The 14,326-nt window shown below is 41.5% G+C and overlaps 1 long non-coding RNA gene across 1 annotated transcript in view; it reads right to left on the minus strand.

Moving 5' to 3' along the window:
* LOC142471224 (uncharacterized) overlaps window positions 1-11,041 on the minus strand; it is a 480,691-nt gene extending 469,650 nt beyond the window's left edge. The window contains exon 1 of the long non-coding RNA XR_012789375.1: window positions 10,726-11,041. This is a non-coding gene — a long non-coding RNA (uncharacterized LOC142471224). The remainder of the gene's footprint in view (window positions 1-10,725) is intronic.
* Window positions 11,042-14,326: the final 3,285 nt, after the last annotated feature.

Raw genomic sequence — 14,326 nt, forward strand, 5'->3', positions numbered from 1 at the left:
TTAGGCTAAGTCCATAGTGATTTTAGCCGTGCGGAGGCACGCTGAGGCTGAGGGAAAGCGGGTGCTTTCCCTGGCCTTAGACCGCACGCCATCAAGGGTCGTGCCGGGGGGGGAGGAGGCTGTGACGTCACGGAGCTGGTTCGCCCTCATTGGGCGAACCGCTCACGTGACCGGCGAGCACAGAAACTAAAAATTGTTTAAGACCTACGCTTCCGCACGCTTGCGGAAGCGTGCGCGAGCCCCTGCTAAAGCCACTCTCATTGCGGCTGCAGGGGCTCACTGCCGAGCAGCAGCGCGCCTCAGCACGGGTCAGCGCCTAAGCGCTGACCATGCCGAGGCCTTAGTCTTTGTTGGCCCTGCATAGCCCCATCAGTGCAGCGCATTGAGACTGACACGCACAGACAGCCTCTAGCTGAATTTCCTGATACCGGATCCAGCTCCAACACCCCTCACGAGATCGGAGAGAGGAGCCTGTATGAACGACAGGAGGCTGCAGGAGAGATCTGCGCACGCACAGACACCTTTCAGCTCCATCCTAGTCACAACAACAACAACCATCAGCTTGCCTGAGACGGGACACACCGCGGGGACTGTCGTACTGATTTGCCACATATGAGAGAGGATATTCTCTTAATATATCCACCTACATCTAGTAAGTGGGGCTCCAATTTTTCTGCAGTGGACCAGCACTGAACCTTCTTATTGCAATATTCATATTGCTGTTTATATTGCATATCATTTATTATTTTAACTTTTAATAAATGTACCTTCCCCTTTTGTCACTTACCTTTATTTTCACCTATCTCTGAGACTTTGTTCCTGTACTTTTAGTACTGACACATCATTCAACAGTATTATGCCATGTTTTGTCTTTTTGTCTTATTTCATGTATTGGGTGCTCATCTAAATCGAAATCCGTTTGGAATAACAAGGTCATTGGTCTTCAACTAACATCCAGTAGTCGCATACTACATAAGTATGTATTGTCCTGTACCGTGCCGGGACTTTTCCTTGTTTTTCACAGTCACCCTCTGACATAGGTAGTCAGGCATATATATTTATCAGGCAGCCGCCCATCACTTATTTATTTGTGAATATTCGGGTTTAACAAAATTAAATATATTATCTTTTATCTCACTCACATGTTAGCGCTACACTATTCCTCTTTTTTTAAAATTAAGAGCAATTAGGAAATACTACTACTATGCAACTAGATTAACAGTTTGTTTCATAAAAAAAATAACTAATGTAAACATAAGAACAGATTTTGCTAAATGTAAACTGCTTCCTAACAGAAAATGTATTCATGAGTAATCTAAGCCTAAGTGTTATGATGTCAGGAGATATGATTAAAAACATTATTTCCCTTTCTTTTTTTTAAATGAAGTACCACTTTCTATTATCAGGATAGTGCATTCAAGTATTCAAATTGAATAGTACTATTATTTTCATACGCTTTAATGGTTGCATGGGATGACAAAATACTATTTGATCTCTGTTGTCATCATGGTTTATAAATAGTCATGGTTTATAAATTGTCACTTCAACTTTTACAAATGCAACCTTGTACCTAGTAGATGAAGTTGAAAAAAATACATATGTCCATCAAATGCAGCCTAAAAAACATGCAAATATATCAGATGAAAGGGTAGCACAGCTACATTGTACATGGCTAGCAAAAATGTATTTCATACAAGAAAATTAAACAGATATTATATTAAATGACCTAGCCTATAAACAAAATTGTTTAAAACAAGTTCTGTACTTTGAAAAACTCAACAGTTGCTCTGAAAAATAACAGATGCTTTTTGAAGTTTCTTTGAAAACAAATTAAAGATCTGATCAGTAACAGGTGGCTATGTTTTTGTTCAAATATTGCAATGTACAAAAGGACAATAGTGGAATTTTTATGATTTCTGTGTCAATGCATTCTGATGACAGGTAATCGTGCTTTATTTTAGCTTATGTAGCACCTGTTCCCCCACCCTAAGTGGGGTTATCAGGCTAACCTGGTGTTGCTGGTTGGAACAGGAGGCTCTGAGTGCTTCGCAGTGGTGTGGGGAGATATCAGGACAGGTTTTCAGGGTGGTTCATCTCTGGTTACAGTGCCTCCAGCCAGTGAGGATCCTGAGATGACCAGGACGGTCCATGCTGGCAATTCCTTAGTGATCCAGACATTGATCAACACATATACAGTGGCGGCCGCCTTTATCATCGTGCGGCCGTATCAGCGCTACTCTGAAAACCGCGGGCAGATGCAGTACTTGATGCGGTATGTTCCAGTATTTTAAGCCGCGGCCGCCTTTATCCTAGTGCATTGTATTAGCGCTGTCTCGGCATGAATGCGGCATGAACGCGGTGAAGTGCGTGGCATTCGGAAAAAATACCCAAACAAAATCAGAGATGTTGGAGAATAAAAGGGGCCGTGACAGTAGATGTTAACAGATATTTATTATCCTTTACAGAAAGTCACAGCTTTCTCATAAAATCCCCTGCAGGGAATCTTCCAGGCTTTAGGCCCATGTAAGCCCCTCCTTTACCACTTCTGGGATAAAGGGTCAATATTACCCACTCCACAGGGGAGGGAAGAGAGCCCTGACTTCTGTGAGAGTGTCAATATATACCCAGAGGATGGGCTTGTAACCATGCCCCATAATAGGACAGGTCTAATACTGATAGGCATCACATTAAGTGCATGTGACCCAACCAGTATCATCCCCAAGATGCCACTCTAGTTGTTGTTAGGCCCGCCCCAGGAAACAACCATTGAATCCAGGCTGCAACAACAAGCTAGGCCTTCATGATTGAATTAACCCCTCACATTGCCTGTTCCTACCAGGACTTACACTGTGGGGGCCAAACAGAAGAATAGCTGCCGGAGGCTATGCTATACTTATAAGATTTTCTTATGTAATTTGTTTCATATCTAAAGCTTATTCATATTGTTTGTTTTTACCATATTTACTACGAAAGTAGATTTTTAACTCAACCAATTGTACAAAGTCCTAAAACTTAATATCCATTATAAATGGATTGTTTATTATCGTAATAGTATAACTAAATGGATATATTTGGCATACTGGTTTTGCAGCTGACTTGCATTAAATTAGTGTTCTTATTATTTTACGAATAAACACTTCATGTTAAAATTCTTGTTTTTCTTCTGCATAGGCCTGCTGTAAATGTAAATTAAAATGACCTAACTGTACCGATGGCTACAAGATCTACAAAGAAATCATGTAACTGTCAGCAAATGTGAACATTCAATATATTGCCTGAGAAAACTGTTACGTCTTATCAGGAGTTAAGTGGTAAATGCAATATTCTTTAAGTTAAGTTCTCCAGGTGAGGAAAAACAAAATCTAGTTACATAGTTGATGAGGTTTAAAAAAGACATACGTCAATCAAGTTCAACCTATGCTAAATTTAGACAACAGATACTATCCTATATCTATACAGGTAAACCCCGTTATAACGCGACCCGTTATAACGCGAATCGGTTATAATGCGGTTTTTACGTGGCTCCCGTTTAAAAAAAAAAAAAAAAACTCACTGCACACACTGCTCACTGCACACACTGCTAACTGCACACACTGCATACTAATCACTGCACACTCTCACTGCACACACTGCACACATTGCACACTGCACACACAGCTCACTGCACACACTGCTCACTGCACACACTGATCACTGCACACACTGCTCACTGCACACACTGCTCACTGCACACTGCACACACTCTCACTGCACACACTCTCACTGCACACACTCTCACTGCACACATTGCACACTGCACACACTGCACACACTGCTCACTGCTCACTGCACACACTGCTCACTGCACACCCACACTGCTCACAGCACACTGCACACACTCCCAGCACTCACTGCACACACTCCCAGCACTCACTGCACACACTCCCAGCACACACTCTACACTGCACACACTCTACAATGCACGCACACACTCTTCACTGCACGCACACACTCTGGGGAGAGGGAGAGGGAGGGGGGAGGGGGGAGAGGGAGGGGGGAGGGAGGGAGAGGGAGGGGGGAGGGAGGGGGGAGGGGGGAGGGAGAGGGAGGAGTCTGGGCGGGAGAGGGAGGGGGTTGGGAGGGAGAGGGAGGGGAGAGGGAGGGGGCTGGGAGGGAGGGAGGAGGGATGAATCGCCGCCGTTTTTTGAAACTTTTTTTTAAAATTTATTTAATTAACTGGCGCCCGGCCAGAGTCATCGCGGGCCCCACAGAGAGGCCAGACGGGCCGCATGTTGTGCAGGCCTCTTCCTTCCTTCCCTCCTCACTCCCTCCCTCCCGATCAAGCGCACGGCGACCATTTTTTTTTTAAATTAGCGCGACACCGTTACTAACGCGGTGGTCTCGGGGTGGACCCCGAGGACCGCACTATAACGGGGTTTACCTGTACTTACTTATTGATCCAGAGGAAGACAAACAAAAAACAACCCAGTGTTTTATCATCCAATGATATCTCATAAGGGGAAAAATAAATTCCTTCCTGACTCCAAGAATTGGCAATTGGATTAATCCCTGGATCAAAATTCTTCCCATGTATACTTATTTGGTATATCCCTGTAAACCTTTCTTTTCTAAAAAGATGCCCAACCTTTTTTTGAACAAATGTATTGTATCTGTCATCACAGTCTCCATGGGTAATGAATTCCACATTTTAACTGCCCTTACTGTAAAGAACCCTTTCCTTTGTTGCTGGTGAAATTTCCTTTCCTCCAACCGAAAGGGATGCCCCGAGTACTTTGTACTACCATTGGGATGAATAGTTAATTTGAAAGCTCCTTGTTCTGCCCCCGAATATATTTGTATATAGTTATCATATCCCCTCTTAGACGCTTCTTTTCTAATGTAAATAAATCTAATTTAGCTAGCCTCTCGTCATAAATTGGATTGTCCATCCCCTTTATTAATGTGGTGGCTCTTCTCTGCACTCTCTCTAGTTCCAGAATGTCTTTTCCAAGGAGTGGTGCCCAAAATTGTACTCTATATTCAAAGTGTGGTCTTACTAATGCTTTGTAAAGGGGCATAATTATGTTTACTTCCCTTTCATCCATTGCCCGTTTAATGCAAGATAAGATCTTGTTTGCCTTTGCAGCTACTGCATGACTTTGGGCACTATTGCTAAGCCTGCTGTCTACAAGCACTCCTCAATCCTTCTCCATCAAGGATTCATCCAATTTATCCCCATTCAATTTGTAATTCGACAGTTTATGCTTGCATCCCAAATGCATAACCTTACATTTATCTGTATTAAACCACATCTGCCATTAACCTGCCAACGTTTCCAGTGTCTCCAAGTCCTTCTGGAGAGAAATTACATCCTGCTCTGATTCTACTACCTTACACAATTTAGTATCATCAGCAAAGATGGAGACTTTGCTCTGGATGCCAACCTCGATGTCATTAATAAACAAATTAAAAAGCAGGGGTCCCAGTACCGATCCCTGAGGTACTCCACTCACGACTTTAGCCCAACCTGAAAAAGTTCCATTTATGACAACCTCTGTTGTCTGTCCTTCAACCAGTTTTCAATTCAGGTGCATATATTATTACTAAGTCCAATTTGCTTTATTTTACACCAACGTCTTGTGTGGAACCGTATCAAAAGCCTTTGCAAAGTCTAAGTAGACCACATCAACTGCATTACCCTGGTCTAAACTCCTACTTACCTCCTCAAAGAAATAAATAAGGTTAGTTTGGCATGATCTATCCTTCATAAATCCATGCTGACTATTACAAATGATTTTGTTTTCCATTATTGAATATTCCTGAATATTATCCTGTATTAAACCTTCAAGTAGTTTCCCCACTATGGAAGTCAGGCTTACAGGTCTGTAATTCCACGGTTGTGATCTAGCTCCCGTTTTAAATATAGGCACCACATCTGCTTTACGTCAATCTTGTGGTACTGAGCCTGCGGAAATGGCGTCTCTGAATATTAAATGTAATGGTTTGGCTATTACTGAACTTAACTCCTTGAGAACTCTTGGATGTATACCATCGGGGCCAGGTGCCTTATTTACTTAATTTCTTTCAAGCCGCTTATGAACTTCTTCCTCAGTTAACCAATTGTTCATTAATATGGAGGTTGTGGCTTCCTCCTGCGGCACTACTTTTGAAATTGATTCTTCCCTGGTAAACACAGAGGCAAAGAGTTGTCTTCAATCTATATATATGGGATTGAGCCAAGAAGATTTTGCATATCCTCTCAATCACTGTAGAGAGTATTGTTAATCATGATTTGTTTAGTAATGTATGTATGTCTTTATTTATACAGTACCATCCAGGTACATAGCACTTTATAAAACATAATAATATAACACAATGCGAATAAGCACTTCAGACAAAAAAACAATAGGAAAAGGAGTCCCTGCCCCCGAAGAGCTTACAATCTTAGTGGTAAGTAGGGAGAATTTACAGAGAGAATGTGGATGTTCTGGTAACTGCATGGGTCCAAGGTCAGTGCATATGAGATGTATAGTATCACATTACACTAGCAATTGTAGTGGCAATTACTGCATAACCAATATTAGCAAATTATTTCAGTGATTTTTAAAATACCTCCTAAGCAAAAGAAAGCAACATTGGACTGGAGCAAATATTGTTCCACTTTTCTGCTTATGAATATCTAATTATGATGTCGATCGTCCATGTATTAGTCTTTGAAACAAAATGTAAAAGTTGTATATTAAAAAATGAGCTGAAGCCATTCTATATACAGTACTGTACAAAGTAAAATTGTGTGCTGAACTACTGACCAAAACATTAGAAGCGAAAAGAAAATGAGGTACATATTAATGTACAGTATTGTAGTGCCTTATACACCCTTTTATATCATATTATAGTGTTCCGTACACATCTTGTAAGATGTGGTTTTGTTTGTTTTTGTGATTGCATTCTGCTTTGGTTGATCAATTTTAGTTAGAGTTCGGCTAAATAGATACACAGGTTTGCACAGCATACCTATTTTATCATATTAGTTCATTATACCTGTACCTGTGTGTTGTGTTAGAAATGTGCTTCAGAACACTATAGTCATAATTGCTATAAGGTACATGCAGGAACAATCCTTTATACATTTAATAAAATAATTGCATGCTAAACAAGTCAGTTTTGCATATTTCATGATATTGAATTTGGTAAACTGTTCTAAAAGTTAAGAGTAATAAACAAACATTACTACAAAAGTACCTAATTTGACAGTTATTTTTATTTATATATGTAATCTATGTGGGAATCTTTTTATTATAACCCCCCCCCCCCCACACACACACACACACAAACACACATATTGGTAATTCTACATACTCTGAAGTGGCCGTTCTAACATCAGTGGGGTTTTCAAACAAAAAAAGACCGCTTCGGAGACAATACAATTATCCCCTAATCTGTACATTTTTCTAACTCTAAATTCCTTATTGATTCTGAATAAAGATGCAGTTCAATTCAGGTCCAGAATGAACTAATTGCTGTAATAAGTTTCCGGAACAGAACTAAGTGACTAGAACCTTTAAAAAATAGTTTAAGCCCCTTAATAGTTTATGCACCCCCCATCCTTTATTTTTTGTACCCTGTCCCCCTCCTCCCTAATTATAATTTGTAAAAAATCAATAAAAATATAAGTTATATGTACAGGGGTAATTATCTACGGGGAGGTGTAAACAAGTTATATGATTTATTTATAATTCTTACGTGTTTTTGGATTAATTGGGGTACAAATGATAAGTAAGAGGCAAAGCAAAGGAGGGGGGCAGTAAAACTCACTTTAAACTTCAAGTTAAACTACAATAGCTACAAAACATTGTGAGGATCAACATTCAAAATTAATGAAAAAAATATTTATACCTGCCTGATTTACCTTAAGCTCTAATCAACTACTTTTTAAAAATTCAGCACGTTAGTGTCGTTACTTCCATTGAAACCTCTGCGTTTCTGAAATTGAGACACTTTACTTAAAGCAGTGTGGCCTTGCTCGCTCAATGTTTTGTGGCCTTTCTGTATTGTGTAATAGAAAAACGCAGCACTGTCAAATTAAACAATACATATTTTGTTCTGGCAATTTAAATTGCAGCGATATTGGCGACTAAATCTTAGCACTACAATGTATCTTACATTTTATGTTCAAGAAATCATTTACTGACAGAGGATAGCAATGAACTTACCCTTGGATTCTAGATTATACATATATATATATATATATATATATATATAACGATGTAATACTTTACTACATGTCTTTCTGCTATAGTCTTCACAGTAATTATAGAAAAGAAGGGTCATAATTTACAATTAAGTACCAATACATATTTACTGCATCCTACAAGTTATAACTTTATTTTCATATGACCTTTACATTTCTAGTTTATAATAGTTAATACAGTACATGACACTGCATATGAAAAAGTTTGCCAAAGAAACTTATAATTACAATAAGTATGGGAAATGTCATTATATGTGTGTGAACCCTCAGAGGAAAACTATTCTTTAATATTTTATTATTGCCCCAAGCAGGCTTTAAAATACAGCAGGATTACATTTCATGTTGACATTTAACATTTCTTATTTAATTTAGCTGACTACATTTTATTTAACCGTTTTACTCAACAGTTATTGCAGTACAAGCTCATTACCTCTGGTAAATGCAGAAGTACATTTTACAATTCTTTCAGTTAATAACTATAGTGAACTTCACTTGGCCTTTTATCTAGGAATTTTCAAACAACTTTCATACCTTATTTTAACAATGGAAGCATGTTCATATTTTGCAAAACAATTAACTAACCTAAGGAAGGAGAGAATTTTTTTCTGAGAAGTAATTTTAATCGGTTTGCTCATTAATTGCTTCTATAATTATGTAGCATTGAAGGCAGAATAAAAAGAATGGAAAATAAATATATATTTTTTAATATTAGAAAGTTGTGACTGAATTCCTACAATAGCTACAATTGCTACAAAGTAGCATACTACTTATTTCTAGTTTGGTCGCCGTTTAGGTTACCTGCACTTTATATTCAGATTCTGCGCTTGCATTTAGTCATGTTCCTCGTAATACACTCTAGTATAACCTGTTAAAAATAAGAGGCTTAACATAAAACCACTATTTAAAAGTACAAATCAATTCTATATTATTGGAAAAAAATATGGATCTGCTAATTATGACACTATATTTCCGGTTAATAGTATTTGCACAGTATTAAACTTCTCTACCAAAGGGGTTTGAAATATATTGGGACCACTTCTGTCAGTGAATGGGTTAATATAATTAGCTTTTGAATGCATCAATGTGCTACTACAAGGACAATGCTGTTAAAGTCAATTTAACTTATCAATTAAATCTATTTTAAGATACCACAGCTAACAACATCATGAATCTTATAGAATATTTTCTGTTTGATTAACATTAGGTATAATTCACATACACACTTATTTTTTAGCGACTCTGCTGAATAATAATAATAATAATAATAATAATAATAACAACAATAATAACAATAATTTGTGAATTTAACACAACCACCAGAAAACTGTTTCACATTTAGGGATATAATGGAGAAACTTTATTTCAACTGTATTTTTTTTATTTACTAATCTTGTAAATAAATCAATAACCAATTGCCTTGTATGTTATGGACCAACTCTTCTGTGATACACAGCCAAGCGTTTTTCTTGAGCATTTTAAACAGTTTGCCATTGCTCCATCTGCTGGATGTCCCGTTGTTTTCTGCTCCATAAAGTGCATTAAGATAAACAACTCTAACTCAGCAGGTGGCTTTAGTGATCTCTAATACTACATTGAAACAAGGTCTTTCCAGACGTACCCAAAACAACTGGAAATGAGTTTAGGAAATTAAGTCTACAACTACAGTACACACTGTACAATCATGGTAAATATTGAATACAGTATTTTCTCGGAGAATGGCAATCAACTCCACAAAATGCACGGATATAAACAATATGCTAATTCTTAATTATTGTTTTTATATGTAGAAAAAGCCAAATTTGCCATCCTAAAAGTAAGTGTGTGTGTATGTGTGTGTGTGTGTGTGTGTGTGTGTGTGTGTGTGTGTGTGTGTGTGTGTGTGTGTATCTATCTATCTACATATAGATATATAGATACACACACACACACACACACACACACACACACACACACAACTAAGAGGATTAATAACAATGGGAACTACAAGAAACATCCCTCGAACATGCATTTTATAGATTTTATTCAATCACATTTATATTTTAACACATCAAGCATGTAAGTAAGTTGATACATATCACAACCTACACTAGCTCTCACCCACAATGCGTTGTAGACCCGCCCCCGCCAACAGCGAATGTGTTAACCGCAACTAAGTCTAAAACTTCACCTCGTCGGTATATTATCCGGCCTCAATCTTGCAGAGCAACTCCCATAGAATGTGTTTAGGAGATCGATTAAAAACAACAGCGCAAACTGTCATGTTATTCTTGCAAAAATAAAAATAATAATAATAGTCACTAAACATAAAACCAATTCGCACACCACAGGGGGAGGCTCAATATCACCCTGAGTATGAACAGCTCAAGCCTCCTAGACAGAGGATGTGATTCATAATTGTTACAATGTAAAAAGACTAGAGTTCACCTAAAACAGCGCAATTTAACATAATGAGCGAAATATAGTCAAGAAAACAATTAAAATGATCGGAAACCTACCTTTGCGCAGCTTCCACGCGTGGGATGCACAGTGAATGCAATAGCTGCTGAGTGGGATGGGATGTGGGGGAGAGCTGGGCTGACTTCAGGTGAACTTCAGCTGCAGAAAGCGAGCAACACGTTTACTGTAACTCTACAGTGCAGCCCCCTCCGGCCCCGGTGGGAGACTGGGGATGAATGAAGAAGGTATTGCAGGTATTCTGTATACTAATGTGCTGGTGTTTTACAGCTCGGCTTCCCGGTCTCCTGCAGCCAGCATGCACCAGCTGCTGCTGCCTGCACTCCGGCTCTGGTGTCTGACTGCACTCCGGCTCTGCTGCTGCCTGCACTCAGGCTCTGCTGCTGCCTGCACTCAGGCTCTGCTGCTGCCTGCACTCCGGCTCTGCTGCCTGTCTGCACTCCGGCTCTGCTGCCTGACTGCACTCCGGCTCTGGTGTCTGACTGCACTCCGGCTCTGCTGTTGCCTGGACTCAGGCTCTGGTGCCTGACTGCACTCCGGCTCTGGTGCCTGCACTCCGGCTCTGCTGCTGCCTGCACTCAGGCTCTGGTGCCTGACTGCACTCCGGCTCTGGTGCCTGACTGCACTCCGGCTCTGGTGCCTGACTGCACTCCGGCTCTGGTGCCTGCACTCCGGCTCTGGTGCCTGCACTCCGGCTCTGCTGCTGCCTGCACTCAGGCTCTGGTGCCTGACTGCACTCCGGCTCTGGTGCCTGACTGCACTCCGGCTCTGGTGCCTGACTGCACTCCGGCTCTGGTGCCTGACTGCACTCCGGCTCTGGTGCCTGACTGCACTCCGGCTCTGGTGCCTGACTGCACTCCGGCTCTGGTGCCTGACTGCACTCCGGCTCTGGTGCCTGACTGTACTCCCGCTCTGGTGCAGTGCTGCTGGTGTTAAGTATCAAGGTGGTGTCAGGAGTTCTGAGTGAAGGGAGGAGGGTGAGGAGGGGGAGAGGGTGGGAAGGGTGCGGGTGACAGAGCCCCCCTTCTTTTCCTAGTACTGTATGTGGGCTGGCAGAGGCACCAGCAGCAAGGCTGCAGGATGAGGACGGCGATGTGAGGTGGGGGATTGCGGATCTAGTGCTGAGAAAAAGGAAAATCAGAATGGACGAAAGGAATGAATGTGTTAGAAAGGTGCAGTTAGTCACCAAATGAGTTTATCTTGTTCACCATTGGTCAGTAGCGTCATCTTATTATCGTCTCCCCTGTTTATTAGCCTCTCTGCACTTGGTGCTTTGTAGCTCCCTCTGCAACGCATACATTTCTCCATCACAAAGCAGCAGAGCTGTGTACTACAACGTGAGCCATAAGAACTAACGTAGTGGTGGTGCTCCCGAGTCCTGATAAGACTAGCATCACATCCCACGACTCGCATGCACATTACTGGTTTGTTTGGGTCTTAAGAGTCAACGTAATTGCTGTTAAATACGTACAGCATGTCGGTGTATCCATTTCCATTTAAAACGATATATAAACACACCATGGTCAAAGTTACTGTCAAGATCCCCAGCTATATTTGTTAATCTTGTGCATCTGATTCCTGTAATTATTCTTTTAAATGAAACGCACTTCACATCAACCAAGTAAAGTACTGTATGTCTCCTAAATGCTGGGCAATTTATAGAGTTATTGATTTTGGAGCATTTTCTAATTATTATTACTATTATTAGGCATTACAGATTACACCAGTTATTTTAGAAGTATGGTTTATAAAATAATAGGCTATCTGCAGAATTTACTTTTTTAGTCTTAATGTAGAACATTTCAGTCTTGATCTCATGCAGTTGGGCTACTTTCTAGTTAGTTTTACAAACAGATAAATAAATGCCAATGTACAGTACTAGAATTTTGGAGTGCACATCATCAGGCATACAGTATGGTATGATTTGTATAAGTGTAACTGTATTATGATATTGGTTTGATCAAACATTGCTTTGGGACCAATAAACACAGCTTTCCACATGATAAATATAATGTTTGACTTTATGTACTGGGAAATCAACTTTAAAACCAAGGGGAGGCATACTTCTACTGAATTTTAAATTACCCAATAAATCACATATCTATACGCATACTCTATATGAAATATGGTAATATAGATATATTATATCTTATTGGTAACTGATGTTAAATATATATTTTGTTGTTTACATTCCAGTTAGAAAAGTTTTTGAGATTGTGTGTGTGTGTCCCTGTGTGTGTGTGTGTGTGTGTGTGTGTGTGTGTGTGTGTGTGTGTGCGTGCGTGCGTGCGTGCGTGCGTGCGTGCGTACACACACACTATATTAGAATGCAAATTTCTTTTAAACTTTTTCACTTATTGTTCAAATTCATATTTCAGTTGAATAAAGATTTCACAATGTAGCTGTTTCCCCATAAATATTGTAACGGGTGTTCCACCCCACCCAATCGCATATATATATATATGAATGTAAGGGGGAACCTATATGTTACCAGGTGTGGTGCGTTATACCTGTCAGGCTCACAGGAGGTCTGAGCCTCCGCCAGTGAGAGCCTGGGGTGAATCCTCTGGATCGTTCTTGGTTTCAGCGCCTCCACCTATGTAGGGTTCTAGGGCTATATACACTACCGACACACTTAATCCGAGCAGGGCTAGTTCCGCAAGCCGGGGGATGCCCCGGCTTGCTAGCCCCACTCCCTCGGCATGCCGCGCGTCACCGATGCGCGGTCACGCGTCATCGGGTGCCAGCGCCCCCTGCACACGCGTCCAGGGCTCCCCGAGGGAGCCCTGGTGTCCCGCGATGTGGGGGACGGCGGCAGGGGGTTCCGGGGGACCCGGCGGACCCAGCAGCGGGAGGGAGAGCGCCCCGATCGGAGGGCGCTCTTCCGCTGCTTCGGCGCGCGCCCGGCACCCTCCGGCGCGCGCCAGGTTACTGCTGCGGCCGAGAACGGGCAAATGCTCGAATAAACTCGGCCGCAGCCGTAGAAGTTTGTCTACACAGGACCCACATATACAATAACCACATACTCAGGAATATATATATGTAACCAGTTTACTGTAACGCAGAATATATATATGCAGGCAATAACACACTCTTATAACGTACACTAATAACACTCCCCCTCTAGGGGTTATCTCCCCCAGGTAACTCAGTCCTCTCAGTGTCTCTTACTCCACTAGGAGTATACCCGCCCACCACCGTGTATCCCCACACCGTGTCCACAGCCTACCCCCGTTTGTCCCGTGGTCAGCGCTGCCACTATGTGAATAGGTAATGTGAGAATGGTATAGGTTAGTGCACTTATGAAGGTACCTGCCGAGCGCTCCTGCACTCGGGCCAGCAAACAACTTCGCAAAGGATCAGTCGCTTGATGATTCTTTCTGATCCCGGATCTCCTCGCACGGGGTCCGCCGGGGGGGATCCCACCTCCCACCCTGGAGATAGTCTCTGTCTCTGGGTGTAGGCCTGAGCCCAAGCCTCCGTTCAGGGAGCGCAGCGTCCGCTGTGTCCCTATCTATCACTAACACTAATGGGATAGTCCCTAACTTAGGGCCAGACCCTAAGCACCACAAGCTGGGGGATTTCAGGACCTATCTGGGGCCTAGGGGTGTTCTGGCCTATTGCAGTGGGTCACTGACCCCT

This window comes from Ascaphus truei, chromosome 1 (genome assembly GCF_040206685.1).
Source record: "Ascaphus truei isolate aAscTru1 chromosome 1, aAscTru1.hap1, whole genome shotgun sequence".
Taxonomy (NCBI): domain Eukaryota; kingdom Metazoa; phylum Chordata; class Amphibia; order Anura; family Ascaphidae; genus Ascaphus; species Ascaphus truei.